This window comes from Onychomys torridus, chromosome 14 (genome assembly GCF_903995425.1).
Source record: "Onychomys torridus chromosome 14, mOncTor1.1, whole genome shotgun sequence".
NCBI classification, from domain to species: domain Eukaryota; kingdom Metazoa; phylum Chordata; class Mammalia; order Rodentia; family Cricetidae; genus Onychomys; species Onychomys torridus.
This window is the reverse complement of record NC_050456.1, coordinates 46179950-46199030: the sequence shown is the minus strand read 5'-3', so window position 1 is coordinate 46199030 and position 19081 is coordinate 46179950.

Genomic DNA, 19081 nt, shown 5'->3' with positions numbered 1-19081 from the left:
AGATGAAGGATAATCAGGAGACTGAGCAGACCCTGGAGACAAAGGGAGTCATAGAATGACATTTCCACAGAGGACCAGAAGTGAGGAGGAAGCTGCAGAGAAAGACCAGAGGGACAAAAATTTCCATAGGGAGGAGCTAAAGAAAAATCCAGATAGTGAAGGGCTCAACACGGGTTTCTGGGAAGATGATCTGAAGGACATTTAGGCAACCGATATGGGAGCATGGCGTTTTAGAGTTGCTTTGTTGAAACATTTCCAGCACACATCTCTACAGTTTTTCTAGACACCTTTTGAGCAGCCTGCTTTGGGATCCATCAAGATGGTTTAACTTAAACGCTGAATGGGACTTGAACACTCCTGAGGACACTCATACAGGACCTAAGACATTATGTGTCTGTGGTTCAGGGAACATTCAGGTTTGAGGGTCAGGCCTGGGCAGGTCATTCATCTTCAAATCTTCAACCCAAAGAACTGCTCCTGTAAGGGGTCAAAGACACTCTTGTGTTTTAGCAACATCACCGGGTCACCTGGCAGGAACTATGCCGGCCCTGGCCAGCCCTTCCTTTTTCTATTATCTAGAATGCAGGGCCAGCTTTGAAATATTAGGGGAAAAGGCACTGAGCTCCTGAATCCAGGAGGCGCCTCCTTGGTGCATTTGCATGGACCACGTCTCTGTGACTGTGTCTGCATACCAACAAAGCCCCAGCATCCTCTGGGATCCACAACTGATTTTTGTCAACTGGTGACTGAGTTTCAGGTCTTGTCCTGAACCTGATTAATTAGGGGGTGGAGCATCAGGTCAGAGTATGCTATAATCACCAGAGACTTTTAGTGCATGAAAATGGATATTTTCAAATGAGCTGGAAACAATTAGACCCAGGAAGATAAATGCATGCAGTTTGTCCTATAAACGACTCAACACAAAGGCTGCTCTGGGCTCTTGCCTCCTTCCCTTCACTCCCTCCCCCTGGGTCCTCTGTTGTTAGAGTTTTCCTGCCTGGCCCACAGTCAGGATAAATCTCTCTCACCCGCCAGGCCCATAGACGTTCAGAACCAACCAAGTAAACACATAGAAACTTACATTGCTTACAAACTGTATGGCCGTGGCAGGCTTCTTGTTATCTACTTCTTCTATCTTAAATTAACCCATTTCTGTTAGTCTATACTTTGCCACATGGCTTGTGGCTTACTGGTGTCTTTATATGTTGCTTCTCATGGCAGCTTCTGGCAGTGTCTCTCCCCCAGCCTTCCACTTCCCAGAATTCTCTTCTCTCTTGTCCCACCTGTACTTCCTGCCTGGCCACTGGCCAAACAGCATTTTATTTATACAGAGCGATATCCACAGCAGTCCTCTACACCTCTTTCTCTTGATGAGTTTGCCTCCCTCACCCATCATCAGGAGAGACACAATTCCCAATGGTACACTTCCTCTTTTTCCTTGATCTGGGTTACATACTTCCAGACTTCACACATGCCACCCTGCCAGCAACAAGCACACCTCCCAGGGCGGTGTCAGCACAGTTTTCTAGAACTCAGTTCATCACATGCCCCTTGGAAGGCTGCTGCCCTTCTGGGTCCCCTTCCTTTGCTGGGACATCACATACTATAAACTACAAACTTCCTGCCATCTGACCTCTCCCACTGCCCAGCCCTAGAGAGTCCACGAGCTTCCAGGCCCTGCCAACTCTACCCTGAAAAGATCTGTTGACTCTGCCTTCTCCATGCTGTGTCCACCAGCACTGCCCTAATTTATTTTATTTTATTGGTTTTTCAAGACAGGGTTTCTCCATGTAGCTTTGGAGCCTGTCCTGGAACTCACTCTGTAGCCCAGGCTGGCCTCGAACTCACAGAGATCCGCCTGCCTCTGCCTCCCGAGTGCTGGGATTAAAGGCATGCACCATCACCGCCTAGCCAGCACTGCCCTAATTGTGGGCCTGGTCACTCCTTGCTGAATCACTGCAATAGTCTCCGAATACACCTGCCAGATTAATTCACTCCCCATCCTTGCCTGGCCCTTCCCAGATTCTGTTTGGCAATTAATCATCCAAAGGTTCACATTTGATTATATCACAGTTTCGAGTGAGAACGAAAGACCTTCTCCCCCAGCCATTGTCTCTAGAAATGTTAATTCCTTTGCTCACCAAAGGGGAAGGAGGAGGAGTAGAAAAAGTCTTTCCTCATCAGCCAGCTCTAAGTGATCAGTGGCTATGTGGTGTACAGTGTGAGAAAGGACTCCTGGGCTCTGGGCAGAGTTAGTTCAAACGTTGCCAGGATCTACTGCTGGTGTCCTTCTTGAACACTGGAAGATACCCAGGCCTCCAGGGGTCTCTGGCATCCAGGGATACCATCAGCATCTTTTCAATCTTAAAGTGTTCCATTCTCATAAGTACTAAGAAGAAACGAGAAAAACTGAGGCCTTCTTAAACCTACAGGCCCGTCCTGTTCTCAAGGCCCTAATCAAATACCGTGTGCTCCCCAGATAGCTCCTCACTTTTCTGCAACAGAGAACCTCTCCTTAAACTCTTAGTGTTCCTTTCTATCTCCCTCTCCATAAGCAGCAAAGGAACAGAAGCTGTCCTCCTTGTCTAGTGTTCTGCACGTGGTAGACAAACAGTTGTTGAGGGAATGGATATTCAATTGTGATATGTGTCTCTAATAAGGACACCCTCCACCAGTTATTTTTCAATTAGGTCCATAATGCAAGTATCACAACCGAAACATTGGGTAATGATTAGCAATCAGAGCCACAATGCAATTGCAAGCTGAGTTCCCATTTACCTGCCCTTCCCTTTATTCTGAAACCCTGGAAACCTCATTATTGAGCATTCCGGTGCCTTCTCTTGCTGGGCTCCCTAAAAGCACATGTGTGGAGGATAATTGAACCTCTCCAGGGCCTGCACTCCACTGAGGCAGACAGGAAGGCCTTGGAGAGCTGTGTTGGCAGCATGGTGCCATTTGGGGGATTTATGCTGATTTCATTGCAGATGGCGTATTGTTTCGGTTTGCCTCCTACAAGTTCATGGTTATTGTTCTTTTCTGCTTTTCCAAGACTCAAAAATTAGTTGACTCAGAGCGCCCCCAAATTAAAAGGAAAAACTAAGCATATAGCCCAAGTAAATATACTAAAAAGCTGGTGATGGATTTTGATCCTTGAGTATTGATTAAAGAATGGGCCACCCTTGGGTGTCACCTATATATGATGCAGAGTCGGACAACCCAATCATTCTCATAACAGATTGAGCATCAAAGACCACTGGAGACTTTTGTTTGGGGTTTAGGGTTTGTGTTTGTGCTTTTTTTTTTTTTTTGAGTTTTGGATGGAGCCTTGAAACACACATTTTAGAAAAGTCTCTTCTGGCAATTCTAGTTTGGAGGTATTTGGGGGATACACTGGGATAGAGGGAATTTAGTACGGAAAACCAGGTCCTCTCAAGGACTAAGGGAACCCTGTACCTGCTCCCTGGCCTTGGAACCTGTACATGAGGCCCCCTGCTGGTTCCGCAGGGCAGGATCCTTCAAAGGGGTTTTCCCTGTGCTAGAAGCACCATCAGGAGAGATTGCTAAATGGGCAGATTCTTAGCCCTTAACCCTTAAATAGGAGGCTTGGGGTCTAGACAAGACTCTGCTTGTCTAACAAGCCCTCCATTTGAAACTTACAGAGGTGCCCCTGTGGACCACTCAGGGGAAACCCTGACTTTATAGTCTAGAATCCAAGTACAGTTTAGGCGCAGCCTATACCAGTGGCATGAGCCTACACATATAGCATGGCCCGAGAGTCCTCTCAACTACTTCACCACATGGGCCAGCCAGCCAGCCATGACCAATAGAAATGACTGTGATGTCCTGGCTCCTTAACCCAGGGGCACATGGCAGTCTTTATGGTCTAATAAAACACAGATTTTTCCTGCTCACAGGACAGAGGACCCAGTTCCTCTCACACCCTTGTCAACAATCACAGAAAGTAATGACACGTTGTGAGGGACAAACAGTCACATGTCCTCCCTTCTTGGAGCCCTGAATGGGCCAGTGTTACATGGTGTCCCCTCCTTCCTGCCCCCCAAAGTTGTCTCTCCTTCCTCCAAATCCCTGAAAATGGCATATCTTCTTAGCATCTTCACATTGCCTCTAATAGTGTGCTCAGACAGTTAGTCACTCTGGGCTCCACTTAGGGCAAAACCAGGAGTGCCTCCCTGTCCCCCTAAGCTTGCTCCAACCAACAGCGCTGAGTCCTCACTGCCATAAGCATGAGGTGAATACAATGAAGGTCGTAGGTGTGCTTCTTCACCTCCCCCTTCTAAACCTCTGGCACAGTGGAGAATTCAGGATTTATTTCTATTTTTGAACTCGTGTCATTGTGTGTGTGTGTGTGTGTGTGTGTGTGTGTGTGTGAGAGAGAGAGAGAGAGAGAGAGAGAGAGAGAGAGAGAGAGAGAGAGAAGAAAGAAACAGAGACAGAGACAGAGACAGAACGTTGTCTTATAAACCATCCCAAAGCGGTTACTTGTAAGAGGACAGTTGTTGGGTACATGTCCATGAGTTACCTGGGACAATTGCTCTCACAGTGCTTACTGGTGTCCCGTCAGTCAGCAGAGGTTGAGTAGTCAGCTGAATTTATGTTGACCACAGAACAGCAGGTTGGAAGATGACCATCAGGAATGACTGGGTCCTTCTCCAAGTGGCCTCTGTTCTTCCAACAGAGAGCAGCATTCTGCTGGGTCCCGAAGTGCTCCGTCTCTGGAGGCCTAGTCTCCAGACTGCATATCATCATTCCTGCCACCCTTGTTGGTCAGAAGACCAGCTGAAAATTTAAGGGTAGAATTGAGTCATGCAAAGACATGATAAAAATAAAAATGGACACAGGGAGGAGATCTGAGGCCATTTTAGTCAACATTGGATTACAATGTGGAAAGACCTAGAACTGTGAAATAGTTTTCCTTAAAAGTCATAGTTTCAACTTGTAGTATATTGCTCTTACAGGGATGGATATCTAATTATGCTAATGTCTGCTGGGGTAAGGAATAAATAAATGGCTTTTAGGCCCCTTGACATGGATCTAAGCACTGCTATCCCATCCTCAGCCTGCATCACTCAGGACTTCCCCTTGACACTGGAGCTGCCCAGTCTCTCCATCACAGATTCCCACTGCCATTACAGATGCCTTGATACAGGACATCCCCGAGACCAGGAAACTGAGGTCAGCAGAAACAGGGTCCAGGCGTTGTAACCCAAGGCTGAAAAGATGTGAACCGAACCACACGGAGCACAGTAGTGTAACAGAACTCCTCTGGAAGTTGCTGAGCCTGGGAAAAAATGCACAGGGATGTCCTCTTTAAAAACAACTGATACCAGCAAGTCCAACAAGGGAATCGGGGTATAAATATGAACTGTAGTTGGGAATATGATCCTCATGCCAGCAAGGGAGGAACTGCCTGAGTGGTACACGTGATGCCAGCGTGTCTGGAGACACTCCCTCCCAATCTTCCTTCCCATTTAACTGTTCAGCCAGAGACTCTGAATGGTCTCAGATCTGTACTCTCCTGGGTCTCAGGTTTGAGCGATGTCCTCCTCTAGCTCGGTTTAGAACTTAACATGTTCCGTTTCCAGTGGGAATGGAAGGACAAGATGGCTCCATCGAAAAGAAGTGGCAGGAGTCGGGGACCCTGCAGCCACCAAACCCCGCCCTGTACCTGAAAACTACTTCTCTTGCCGACCCGCCAACAGGGGTCCTCAACTCTCAGCCCGTCGTCGTCCTGGAATCTGACCACTGGTGTCTGTGGGGTGTGTTGCGGGTGGGGTGGGGCTCGCAGAGCTTTCCTGGGGCGAGCAAGGGTCTGGATCTTACAGCTTGTTTCCCATCTGAAACGCCAGCAGGGGGAGCAGCAGAGCCCTCAGCCTTGTTTGGATTTTTCACACCCATGCCCAGCTTACATTTAGATAGACATCATCTCATCCCCCACATGACTGTGATCAATTTGTTCATTTCAGATACAAGACTGGAGCTCTGTTTAAAAAAAAAAAAAAAGAAAAAATCCCAAATACTAAATAATTAACTCGAGGACATCTTCCAAGAAAAATACAAGAATTCAAAAGAACAATCTTCCACTTGAACAATTTGGGCCTCTATTAATTATAACTTCTTATTCACTGTGATTAATGATTGCTAGGATGACATTTAGAAAAGAAAGTTGGGGAAGGATAATAAAGAGAGGCTTGTCCCCGTGATCAGATCTAGCCATCTTCCCCAGGGAATGAGAGGGCTTCGTGTCAGGACCCTTTGAAAACCAATCCTAGCACAGACGGGGAGGACTCAAATAGTCCTCCAGGGAGATGCTGGCAATGACCTAAATAGTTGCACCCCCACCCCTCTTTCTGATAGGATTGACAGTTCTGATAATGGTGGCGACAACAGCGGTTAACAGACAATGCAGACTTGGAGGGAAGATTTAGTTCTTTTCTAAATACATAATTGCCACCAGCTTAGCAGTTTACCAGGAAGCTTGCTAGCTTTATTCTGAGGAGTATCCCTCCCCCCTCACTCTCACTGTGTGTGTGTGTGTGTGTGTGTGTGCGTGTGTGTGTGATTTGTGTATGTGCACATGTGTGCATGCATGTAGAGGCCAGAGATCAATGTTGGATGTCTTCCTCAATCATTCTCCACCTCATTGTTACTATTATAATCATCATTATTTTGAAAAGAAGCCCAACACAAGTCTGTAATGCAAGAAGATCCCTGACCTCAAGCCCTGCCTTATTTTTTCAGTCAGGGTACTTACTGAACCTGGAGCTTGTTTGCCCATTTGGTTAGACTGGGTAACCAATGAGACCCAGGGATCCTTCAGTCTCCACCTCCCCAGGACTGGGTTCACAAGCACACACCTGGTTTGTATATGGGTGCTGGGAGTCAACTTCAAGTCTCACATCCGCAAGTTCTTCACTGACTAAAGCATCTCTGCAGCCTTCACATTCCTCCTCTGGATCTGTCCTTCTTTGCTCTTTGGACTAGATTAATGCATAAATTGGATCACCTGCTTCACCTAATACCAAATGTGCTACATAATTCAGATGACAGCCAGTAATTTAGGGGAGAAACCCTCCAGAGACGCCATTTGCATTGTCTGTTTGCACAGGCTATAGCTCCATGTTTGCCTGATTTAGGGTGGTGAGGGATTGTGGGTAATTCAGTGTCCCTGAGAATGAGATGCCAGCTCCATGTGGTAATCAATAGCAACTGTTGCAAATGAGCAACAGTAGTCGCCTGCACTCCCCAGAGCTCCACAGCTCCAACTGCTACCCAGAGCCGGGCAGGCATCCTATCTCTCTGCCTGGTCCCTAAGGGTCTTTCACTCGGCCACAGCCTGTCGATGATCCAAAACCCCGGAAAGATCCCGTGGGTCTACAAACCCCAACATGCCAGAACCAGTTTCTCCTGGGGGATTCGCTTTGTTAGACACCACCCTCTCCAGCCAGAGAAGGAGCCAGGGCTTTGTGGAAACAGGAGCAATATTTGGGGATCACAGTCCACTTGCGGGCATGCTCATCAGCTGAGTAAGACCACCCACCCCCACCTTCCCATGTCAGCCTCAGCTGCTGCAGCCCAAGCTGGAGAAGATGTCCTTCAAGGCCCTGTCTGAGCCATTGGCACGGCTCCTACTCACGTATGTGCCACTGTTTTATCAGAATGCACATTTATGACAAGCAGGGCCGCTTTCACACATCCGTGTGGAGAAGGGTCTGCCTCACTACGATCTCCCGAACTCATAGTTTGGATCACTTGCTTAGCCTGCATAATAGCACATGCCGCCATTCCCTAGCCCAGGCCAAGAGAGATATAAACCCCTTCCTCAAAGGAATTCCTCTGAGGGGTCTGTTGTCATTTCCTGGTTGAAATGGGCAGAATCTGTCAGATCTGGCTTTTTATCTTTGCTGTGTGTGTGGGGGGGGGGTGTTTGTGTGGGGGGGTGTATCTGTGTGTGTCTGTGTGTGGTATGTGTCTCTGTGTGTGTGTATCTGCCTATCAGCCTGTGTGTCTGTGTGTCTGTGTGTTGCTATCAGGACACTGACCTCACTTCTCCAGGCTTCTTTGCTTTTACACAACTAGGCTGATACAAAAAGAAGTACTTCCACTAAACCTGAAATGCTGATTGGGAAAATAATTTGCCTCCAGTTGGCTTCCTTGAGCCTGAAGAAATGAGAGATGTTTGACCCTTTCCCATCCCAAGAGGTCTTTGTGTGATATCTGGGACCCTTCATTTCGGGAGAGTTGTCCTGGCACCTCAGTTTGGAGCTATAGTCAGAAACTGAAGTGCCACTGGCAAGTGCCCAGGAGAAAGTGTGCACATGCACATATGCCCACTTACCCCTGAAACACACCCCACCTGGAAGAGTAGGACAGCCAAGGGAGGGCAAGAGGGGACAGCTTATTCCAGAATGGGGGGGAGTCTTCTGGGTGAGACCAGAGGAAAGGAAGAGCTAGCGAGCGATATCTATGAGTGCTACGGACTTGTGCCTCCCCCACTCCCCACCATACAGAGCACCCACTACACACACACACACACACACACACTCACACACATACACACTCACACACACACACAGAGCATCCACTCCACACACACACACACACATACACTCACACACACACACAGAGCATCCACTCCACACACACACACACACACACACACACACACACACACAGCACCCACTCCACACACACACACACACACACACACAGCACCCACACACACACACAGAGCATCCACTACACACACACACACACACACACACACACACACACACACAGCACCCACTCCACACACACACACACACACACACACACACACACAGCACCCACTCCACACACACACACACACACACACACACACACACACACACAGCACCCACTCCACACATACATACATACACACACACACAGAGCACCCACTCTACACACACACACACACACACACACACACACACACACCACCCAGGGGCCAGTGACTGTCTTATCAGGATGCCACCTGTGGAGAATTACAGCATGCCTGGCAACATGGGGGCTTCAGCCACGACCTTACACGGAACAGTAAGCAGTGGGCCACATCCTTCCTCCACAGTGACGCTAAGAACATGGTGACTGGAGATCAGGCTTCTGCTGGATTTCCCTAAGTTCCCAGGATGGGGTGAGAAGGAACTTAAGTCTTAACCCGTTCTGACTTCTTGTCACTGGGAAGTGGGATTTCAAAGCCAGATTAAGTGTTGTTAGTACAATAACAAAGTGTGGCAGTCGCCTCTGGGTGTGTTCCTTAATAGATTCCGGGTCCCAGACCTAAATAGAACTTACGCATCCTAATAGACAGCAACTCAGACCATGCCCAGGGTTCACATTATTCAGAATCCTGCCCTGCGCAGGGAGTGAAAACCCACACTCTTGCATCCTGCGGGCTTCCATCCTGCCCCTCCTCCTCCCTCCCTGCCTACTTGGGTGGGCCTCAGCTGGGTCTGGGCAGAGGTGGCTGAAGTGTCACCCGTCCAACAGAATTAAGGGACACATTTCGGCTCCAGCTTCTCTCTCTAGTCCCTCCCAGCTGGCTGTCAGTGAGCACTGAGTGATTTATTAGCCAATTTTTCTCTTTCCATCCTGAAAACCTAAGTCAAGCTCCTCCCCCACTCTGCTGCGGACTAGCCTGGAGCAGCGTTTTCTGTACTGTCCGCGAGTCTCCCCACCCTGCAACCCCCCAAGTCCTGGGCTGAATGCACCTGTCCCAGGGAGGAGGGACATTCTAGAAGTCTTTTGCTGTTGGCTGTTTCAACTGTGTGTCCTCAGAGCACATCACTCACTGTACCTTCCACACTGCCATACCTGCACTAGGTGCCAGCTCTTCATCTCTAAGTCCCCGGGCCCCATTCTGTACCCTAGACCCTTAACAGAAATGGCTCTCAACCTGTGGGTCGCTACCCCTTTGGGTGGAATACCCTTTTCACAGGAAGTGCCTAAGACCATTGGGAAACACAAATGTTTACATTATGAATCATAACAGTAGCAAAATCACAGTTATGAAGTAGCAATGTAAATAATTGTATGGTTGGGGGTCACTGCCACAGGAGGAACAGAATTAAAGAAGGTTAAGAACCATTGCTTTATTTACAGGAAGATGGTATCTCAAGCCGCTGCTGCACCTCACCTCCGAGACCTGCCACCTCCCCATCCCCTCTGGCTTTTCCTGCCTAAAGCCAAGGTTAAGCCTCCTCCTTGCCCAGGTTTGAGAGAAGTGTGGGAAATCAAAAGTGCCTTAAATCAGTGTTTTGAGGCCAGGACCAAATTTAGGAATGGAAGCAGCCAACCAGCTCTAGTCTATTAAGGGCCGACTTGCTTGGTTTGGCTCTGTAAGTAAACAGTTTTCCCAGCTGAGATGGATTTATGGCCTTGCCTAGGAGTTCCACAGCTAACTAGACCTGCTTCTGAATCCCTTTCTGCTTTAGGGTCCCGCCAGCAGCAAGCCCCTTGTGAAGAGGGTGATGTCTACACCATCTCCCCAAACCACAGCCTTTTCAAAAGCCAGGCATCTCCTTTCCCTCTACCCCACTTCTCAGCCTGGAATTTCTTGCCCAGCCCATTTCTGAGGTGAAGTGAGCTAGTCCAAAATAATACCCGGTTCCCAAAAGCTGTTTCCCAGACACCTTCAATGCTGTCACCCCAGGGCAGAGCATGGCGGAGAGGAATTCCAGAAATTGGAGTTCTGAGAATGAATGAAAACACTCAGCTCATCAGCTCGGTCTTTCACACCTGACCAGTCTGAGGCAGTACGTCCCAGGTGACAACTTGTAGCAGCCACGCACCTGTGCCATGTAAAGAGGATCCTAGAAAGGTGTTGCAGCTCATATTTCCTCCTCCTCCTCCTCCTCCCTTCCCATGATGGCCAAGGCAAGGGAGAGAGGAGCCCAGTTGAGTAAACAGAAATAGCCTGCAGGAGGGAGGAGTTCACGTGTGCTCAGCACATGGAGGGTGGTAGCTGGGGCTGTTTTCCTGTTGGCCTCTCTGCTAGTCCTACCCTGTCTGGTACAGTATGCCATGCCCTCTAGGATATCGCCACCAACCCAGTTGTTGAGTTGAGCGTTGCCTTGCTGTGTGCCCAGGAGCGTGGCAGCCACATGAATACACCCTTCCCAGATGGGGCCATAAGACTTCCTGTTGGATAAGGTTCCTGAAATTCCTTCCTGTCACATCTGCTTCCTCATCTGCATCTCCCATTTCTGTGTCCCTCACTCCATCTCTTACAGCCCTAGCATCCATCTTCTATGTTACCCTATTAGTATGAATTATGAATTATTATTATTGTCCACCAAATACAGAAAGGGGTGGGTCTGCTTCCAGATCTGTGGTAACAATCCTATGCAGGGATTTTGAATATAGTTCAGTCTCCAGGTCACCAAGAGGGGTGCCTAGACCTAAATCAGTCACCCAGGAGGTGACGTGTGTGTGTTTGTGTGTGTGTGTGTTATGTGTGTGGTGTGTGTGTGTGTGTGTTATGTATGTGGTGTATGTGTGTGTGTTATGTGTGTGTGTTATGTGTGTGGTGTGTGTGTGTCATGTGTGTGGTATGTGGTGTGTGTGTGGTGTATGTGTGTGTGGTGTATTGTGTGTGTTATGTGTGTGGTGTGTGTGGTGTGTGTGTGTGTATGTGTGGTGTGTGTGTGTGGTGTATTGTGTGTGTTATGTGTGTGGTGTATTGTGTGTGTTATGTGTGTGGTGTGTGTGTGTGTCGTGTGTGTGGTATGTGGTGTGTGGTGTATTGTGTGTGTTATGTGTGTGGTGTGTGTGTGTGATGTATTGTGTGTGTGTGTGTAGTGTATGTGTGTGTGGTGTGTGTGTGTGATGTATTGTGTGTGTGTGTGGTGGTGTGTGTGTGGTGTGTGTGTGTGTGTAGTGTATGTGTGTGTGGTGTGTGTGTGTGATGTATTGTGTGTGTGTGTGGTGTATGTGTGTGTGGTGTGTGTGTGTGATGTATTGTGTGTGTGTGTGTGGTGTATGTGTGTGTGGTGTGTGTGTGTGGTGATAATGATGGGAGGAGTCTTTCTGCATTGGAGAAACAACAGCAAACCTAAGCTCCTCAGGTGGATGGAGTGAGCAGCAGCCGGGGATATTTATCACATGAACAGAACGCCACCTGAGATCCAAATTAATTCAGCAAGGCAAAGCAGTGGGTCAGAGGAAAATGGGATTCAGGAGATGCTGTCTGAGTGTCTGAGTGTCTGAGTCGGAGCCTAAGGGAAAGCCACAGTACTGTTCTGTGAGCCAACACATGGCTTTCGTGCTAAGGCTAATTAAGGATAGAATTTCTGCACTCAGAACCACTGCCTCCACGAGGCATCTTCCCACCCAAATCCCTGGAGTCGTTTCTTGTTATTTGAGGTTCTTAGAGTTGCAAGTGATGGTTCCAGTTAACTTAGACCAGAAATGAAAGACAATCCTAAGCTGCTGGAGAGGATGTGAGCACAAGTGGCCTCTGGGATGGCACCATCAGGGCATTGTTAGTCGTGGATCCCTGCATCTGTCTCTGGGGGCTTGCTCCTCAGCCTGCACACACTGCTAGGCTGCCTCCTTAGCTGCCAGGCACAGTGTGTCCTTTCCTCACAAAGGGAGACCACTTCAGAGAAGGACTCTGGTCGCCATGCTTGTCTGTTTTTGAACTACTCTTGGGACTAGATCTAAGTGGCTGTGATGGTCTCTATTGGGTCGCAGGTCCTTCGCATAGGCAGCAAAGAGATCTGCCACCAGGAGACGGTACAGGGGAAGGGAAGGCAATAAGGAAATGACCACCCGGCTCTCTGGCATAAGAGCAGGACTGAAGCCTTCCCTTGAGGTTGTGAGGCTGGTCAGCTCATTCATCTGGCAGTAAAACATGCCTGCCTGTCAAGGTATTCAAATCTCGTATGCTTTAGACTTGAAACTGTAACCATTTTTATTTGGAGATACATTTCCACACCTCTCTTATTTGACAGTCTTATTCCCCTTCTCCAAGACCTGGGTCCTACTGGTCAACCTTCAGGATGGCTGTGCAGCTGCGTATGTTTGTGTGTGTGTGTGTGTGTGTGTGTGTGTGTGTGTGTGTGTGTGTGTGTGTGTGTGTGTGTGTCTGTGTCTATGTGTGTGTATCTGTGTGGGTGTCTGTATGTGGGTGTCTGTGTGTGTCTGTGTGTGTCTATGTGTGTGTGTCTGTGTCTATGATGTGTGTATCTATGTGTGTGTGTGTCTATGTGTGTGTGTCTGTGTCTATGCGTGTGTCCGTGTGTGTCTATGTGTGTGTGTCTGTGTCTATGTGTGTGTCTGTGTATGTCTATGTGTGTGTGTATCTGTGTCTATGATGTGTGTGTCTGTGTCTATGATGTGTATCTGTCTGTGTCTATGATGTGTGTGTCTATGTCTATGTGTGTATGTGTCTATGTGTGTCTGTGTGTGTATATCTGTGTCTATGTGTGTATTTGTCTGTGTCTATGATGTGTATTTGTCTGTGTCTATGATGTGTGTGTGTCTGTGCCTATGTGTCTATGTGTGTCTATGTGTGTGTGTCTGTCTCTCTGTGTGTGTCTATGTCTGTGTGTTGGAGAGATATATCCAACAATGAGGGCTGTAGAGGACAGGCGAAGGATTAAGGAGGGAGGAGGAGGCTGGCTTGTTTGACACAGACTGGAAAGGGCTGGGAACAAGGAGAAGGCTCCCACTTGCTAACATCTGAATAAACAAGAATAGGATCTGGAGTTTACAGATCTCTCAGCCTACTTCTATTCCTCCATGCAGAGCACTTAGACAAGATTACCAAAGAATCTCCAGGCTGTGAGGTCTGGCTTTGTTCATTAATATTTTACACATTATCATGGACCATATATAGATAGACTAAAGTAGTGAAGGTCTGTCATGTTCTTTCAAGAAAACATATATATTATCATGTATAAGGACTGATACACACACACACCAGAGAGAGTAACATAGAACTACTTTTAAATTATTCATAATTAATATATGATTTAGTAAATTAATCCATTAATAGTGCAAAAAATAAAATTTTCATTTCTCAAGTACTTTGCAATAATATTAAATAATTGACAGTATTTTAAGTAGCAATTAATTCTTTTGATGAATCATTTGTTAATTAAATGAATAGCCCTTCTTCATCTAAGAGAGTGTATCTTTTTGTAATTAAAACATTTCAATTAGTTTTAAGCAATTTTATGTGCTTCAAATATACTAAAAGCAACTTAATAACCAAACTTTGAACACTGCCATTCAAATCACAAAACTATACCACAGGCCTTTCTTAACAACATTCAAGCCCTTAGATCAGTCAGCTACTCCTGTCGGTGTGGGAAACCTTTTAATTGACCTTGATAACGGGAGTTGATGGTTAGGAATTAGACTGGTTCATTCAAACAAAAGACTTAGTATGGTGATCTGTGTGCACCAGGGATGTAGCTTGTTGCTTTGGATGTAATAACTAACAGCAGACACTGGAGGAAGACAGAGATGGGGGCGGGGGGTAGGGGGGGGGGGGGAGCCATTCCCTGGGTATGAAGGAGATTGGCTCTGGGTCTCGCTGTAGAGACCCAAATCTATGGGTGCCAACTCACTGATAAAATGTTGCAGTATTTGCTCCACCCAGCTCCCTGTACATTTTCAATCACCTCTAGGTTACTTATAATACCTAACATAATGAAAACCTTTATTGCATTGTTTAAGAAATAATGACAGGGGGAAAAAAACCTATCCATATCCAATACAAGCTAAATTTCTTTTTTTAATATTATCAGTTCATGGTCGGCTGCATCCATGGATACAAAGCCTTCAAATATGGAGGGCCAACAGTTCACTGATGTACTTGAATAAAGGATATATTTTGGTTTGGTACCTTCGACGCTCATTTTCTGGAGGCCAGACCCAGAAACCTAATTAGAAATAGGGTTCATGATTCATGAAACATGAATATTCCTTATTCAGAAAAGAGACCTAAGCAGGTCACACTCGCCTCCAAAGAAAGCCAGCTCATTATCATTCTCTCTCTCCATACCCAATACTTGGGTAATGCATTCTAGTTTTCAAAGTGATTTCATATACATTATCTTATTTGAAAGGCAATGTGGTGTAGCAGAAAGAAAATTAGACCTGAGTCAAGGAAGCTGAATTGTAGCCTTCTCTCTTCCACGAGATGCCTGTGACCTTGGCTAAGGTATTTAACCTATGTAGCAGAAGCTTCATATGTAGCATGGCCATGTCTGACTAGATAATCTCCAGGGCCCCTTCCAATCTAAAACTCTGTAATTTTACAATGTATCTGGCACAAAAGATTGTGTGTCCATCCGCACGCACCTATGAATGTGTGTGCCTCTTCTTGAGTGTGAATTCTTTCAAATAAAAAAATGTTATTGTGGTCCACGGAAAGTATTTTCCCTTCCTGCCTTGCAGGAAAGATACAAACACCAGGGAACTCCCAGGCAGTGGAACGGCCCCTCCGGGACTCCGCAAGTCCCTAGACTGGGTTACAAAACCTAATATGGATATGAAATGTTTCCATCCACTTATAAAATAAAAGTCCAATAAAAAGCAGTAGCTTTTTATTATTATTTAGATTTAAATCATCCCCTGCAGTGTTGAAAACCCGAAGGCAACCTCCTGAGTTGATGGAAGCTCAGAATCAGATAGCAGCTGAACACAGCCCTGAAAAGAAATGCCTTAGACCCATGGCCTGCCTTGGAGCCTGCTCTCAGCTTGTTGTTCCTTTGAGCCCAGCAAACCGAACAAGGGTTGAAAGCTTGTTAGAATTTTAAAGAATTCCTAACCTCCTGATCAATTCTAATTTTCGGAATGTGTGGATTTTCTGGTCTGGCCACTGGCTCCTTTGGGTCGTTTTCATTAAACTAGCAGATAACAATTCTCATCCTAGCTTTGCACAAGTCTTGGAACTCCCCAACCTGGTCTTGTTTGGGCACCCTCAAAGGTACTCACTCCCTGCTCCATCCATGGGCCTCAAACTTAGTGCTCAAGAAAATATCAGAGACCGAGTCTGGAGAAAGGGGGCCTGCATACCAGACGTTTACTGGGGGATAGAAGGACGTGGTTTCCTAGAGGAATCTAGTCAGAGCTTGGGCAAAAGCCCTGAGATATCCCAAGGGCCCAGGCTATGCCTGAGGCTTCCTCAGTACTGATAAAGCACATTTGGTGGATCTGAGCAAGGGTGTTGAACCATAGAAGAGATTCCACACTGAAAGGACTCCCAAGCACGACATGAAAAGCCTTAGGAAGCATTGCAATTAGGTCTCAGGTGACCCCTTCCCACTCAAGGTAAGTGATTCACTCACCAGTGCTTACTCAGCTCTTACTAGTGCTATGCTAAGAAGCAAGGATGCACCAGTGAACACATCAGACAAAATCTCTGCTGCTGCTATGGAGCTTAGGTCCTTGGAGAAGAAAAGTCTTGTCAGGTAAGCCTGTGATCTGGTAAATTAGATGCAGCAGCAACAGCTGTGAGCAAAAAGGGACGTGAGAAGGGTATTGGACATTGCTATTTAAAGAATGGCCAGGTAGGGCCCCACCCACTGAGATGATTGCAGCAAAGGGATTTGTTTGTTTGTTTGTTTGTTTGTTTGTTTTTAAGCTGGTGGGATGGGGGAAAGCCAAGCATCAAGACTGGGACAGGAGCCGGGCAGCCAAGGAGGCTAAGAAAGAATGTGAGGTCACAACAGTAGTCACTGAAAATATGCAGGATGTGCCAGGCCATTGTGAGGATGTTGGCTTTTACTTCAGGCAAAATGAGAAACCACTGGAGGGTTTTGAGCTGAGAGCTTAAACGTAAGGGACGTGATTGGAATTATGCTTTGAGAGAATCCTTCTGGCAGCCATGTTGCGATTCACCTACAGAGAACAAAGGCCAAACCAAGAATGCCATCAGGAAGAAGCCAGTGCTGTGCTCATCAGAAGGCTGGCAGTGGTACGGTCAGAGCGGGAGCCCAGGAAGCGGGGAGAAGTGCGATGATCCCAAGGTGAAGGAGCATCAGCAGATGTGCTGAGGGGTTAATTGTGGGGTGTCTTAGGTAGGTTTCTGTCGCTGTGATACAGACCGTGATCAAACGCAACTTGGGTAGCAAAGGATTGATTTCAGCTTGCATCTTGGATCATACTCTAACACTTAGAGAAGCCAGGGTCGGGGCTCAAGGCTGAAGCAGAAGCTGTGGAGGAAGGTTGCTGCCTGGCCTGCTCCCCATGGCTTGTTCTCTATGCTTTTCTCAGCCTGCTTTCTTATACAACTCAAGACCACCTGTCCAGGGGTGGTACTACCCACAGTGGTGCCATCATTAATCAACCATTAATCAAGAAAATGTCCTACAGGCTTGTCTAGAGGCAATCTGGATGGAGGCTTATTCATTCATTCATTCATTCATTCATTCATTCATTCATTCATTCATTCATTTATTTATGAGGCAGGGTTTCTCTCTGTGGCCCTGGCTGTCCTGGAACTCACTATGAATGAAGACCAGGCTGGCCTCAAGCTCACTGAGATCCACCTGCCTCTGCCTCCCACACTGGGATTAAAGGTGTGCGCCACCACATCTACCTCTGGAGGTATTTTCTTCCTTTCTTTTAAAACTTTTTATTGCCTCTTTGTGGATTTCACATCATGCACCCTAATTCTAGTCATCTCCCCATCCCTTTGTATCTGCCCCTGCAACTTCCTCCCCGCCCCCCAGAAATAAAGTTACATTTAAAATAAAAGATGAAAAGAAAAAATCTCATTGTGGAAGCTGTAGTGTGTGAATCACACAGCACACCCTTTAGTCCACACATCTTTATTTGCAAATGTTCATTGTAATGAGGCGTTGGTCTGATTCAAGGCCTCTGGCTTCTGCTACACTATCAATACTCAATCCTCACTGAGACGCCTCTTGGATAACCTGTTGTTGTTCTGTGTCGTGGAGATCCTGCAGCTTTGGATTTGCAGACTGGCCCCTTCACATTCTCCAACAGTTCATAGATGGGGTGGGCCAATTCATAGCCCTGGATCTGGATCTGGGTGGTAGCTGATTTGGTCAGCCTGCCAGCTCTCCCAAATACTCACCACCAGGGGGAGCTCTCCAGCATTGCCCTGGCTAGCTTACCCAATGTTCCGGGCAACAAGAGTGGGGAGGGGGGCAGTTCTCCTGCTCTCACCCTCCGGGCCAGCTCAGCTACACACACACACCACTAGGGCCAGTTCTACTGTGCTGCCCAGGCAAGGTGCAGGGTCCTCTCTCCCAAGTGCTGCAGCTGGTGAGGGACAGGACCAGCTCTTCCATTCTCATGCCCTGAGGCCAGCTCAGGTGGTGATTCGGGGAGCATCTCTCCCAGCTCATGCCACCACATGGCAGATGAAGGTGGAGGCATTTTCTTCATTGAGATTCCTCTTCCTGGATAACTCTAGCTTGTGTCAAGCCAACAAAAGCTAGCCAGCACAAGAAATGTGAGAAAGAAGGCCCAAAGGTAATTGTTACCCAGATCAAAGAGTAGCCACCAACTGAAATCCAAGTAATGTAGACTTTGGGTCATTTGAGCTGTGCCCTTAAAGGGAACTGTGAGCCCCTGGTCTCTCCTGGCTCTCCCTGGCCATGAGGTAAGTAGTTTTGATCTTCTTCATGTGTCACACTGTGTAATTCCTCCCACAGGCCCAAAGCACAGAGCAAGCACGTCATGCCCTGGGACCTCCAGAGCTGTGAACCAAAGAGAACTCTTCTACTTACAAATTGATATAGCAAGTGTTTTTGTTATAGAGACATAGAACTAGCACAGACAGTGAGGCTATGACTAACTCCCTCCATCCCTCCCTCTCTCTCTTCTTTCTTCCCTCCCTCCTAGATTCTGTCTCCAGGACATTCCTACCAATAATAGCTGTTCCATTAAGCCAGAGCTGCAGACTGTGGGAAGAGTGGAACCTGCCTAGTTTAATCACTGAATGGAATATCCTCCTAAAATCCCGTGTCAATGTTACATTCATATCTACATCCATACCTCCTTGTCTCTCAGAGGGGCGTTCTGGACCATGAAAGGGCCGCAGAGCTCTTAAGAC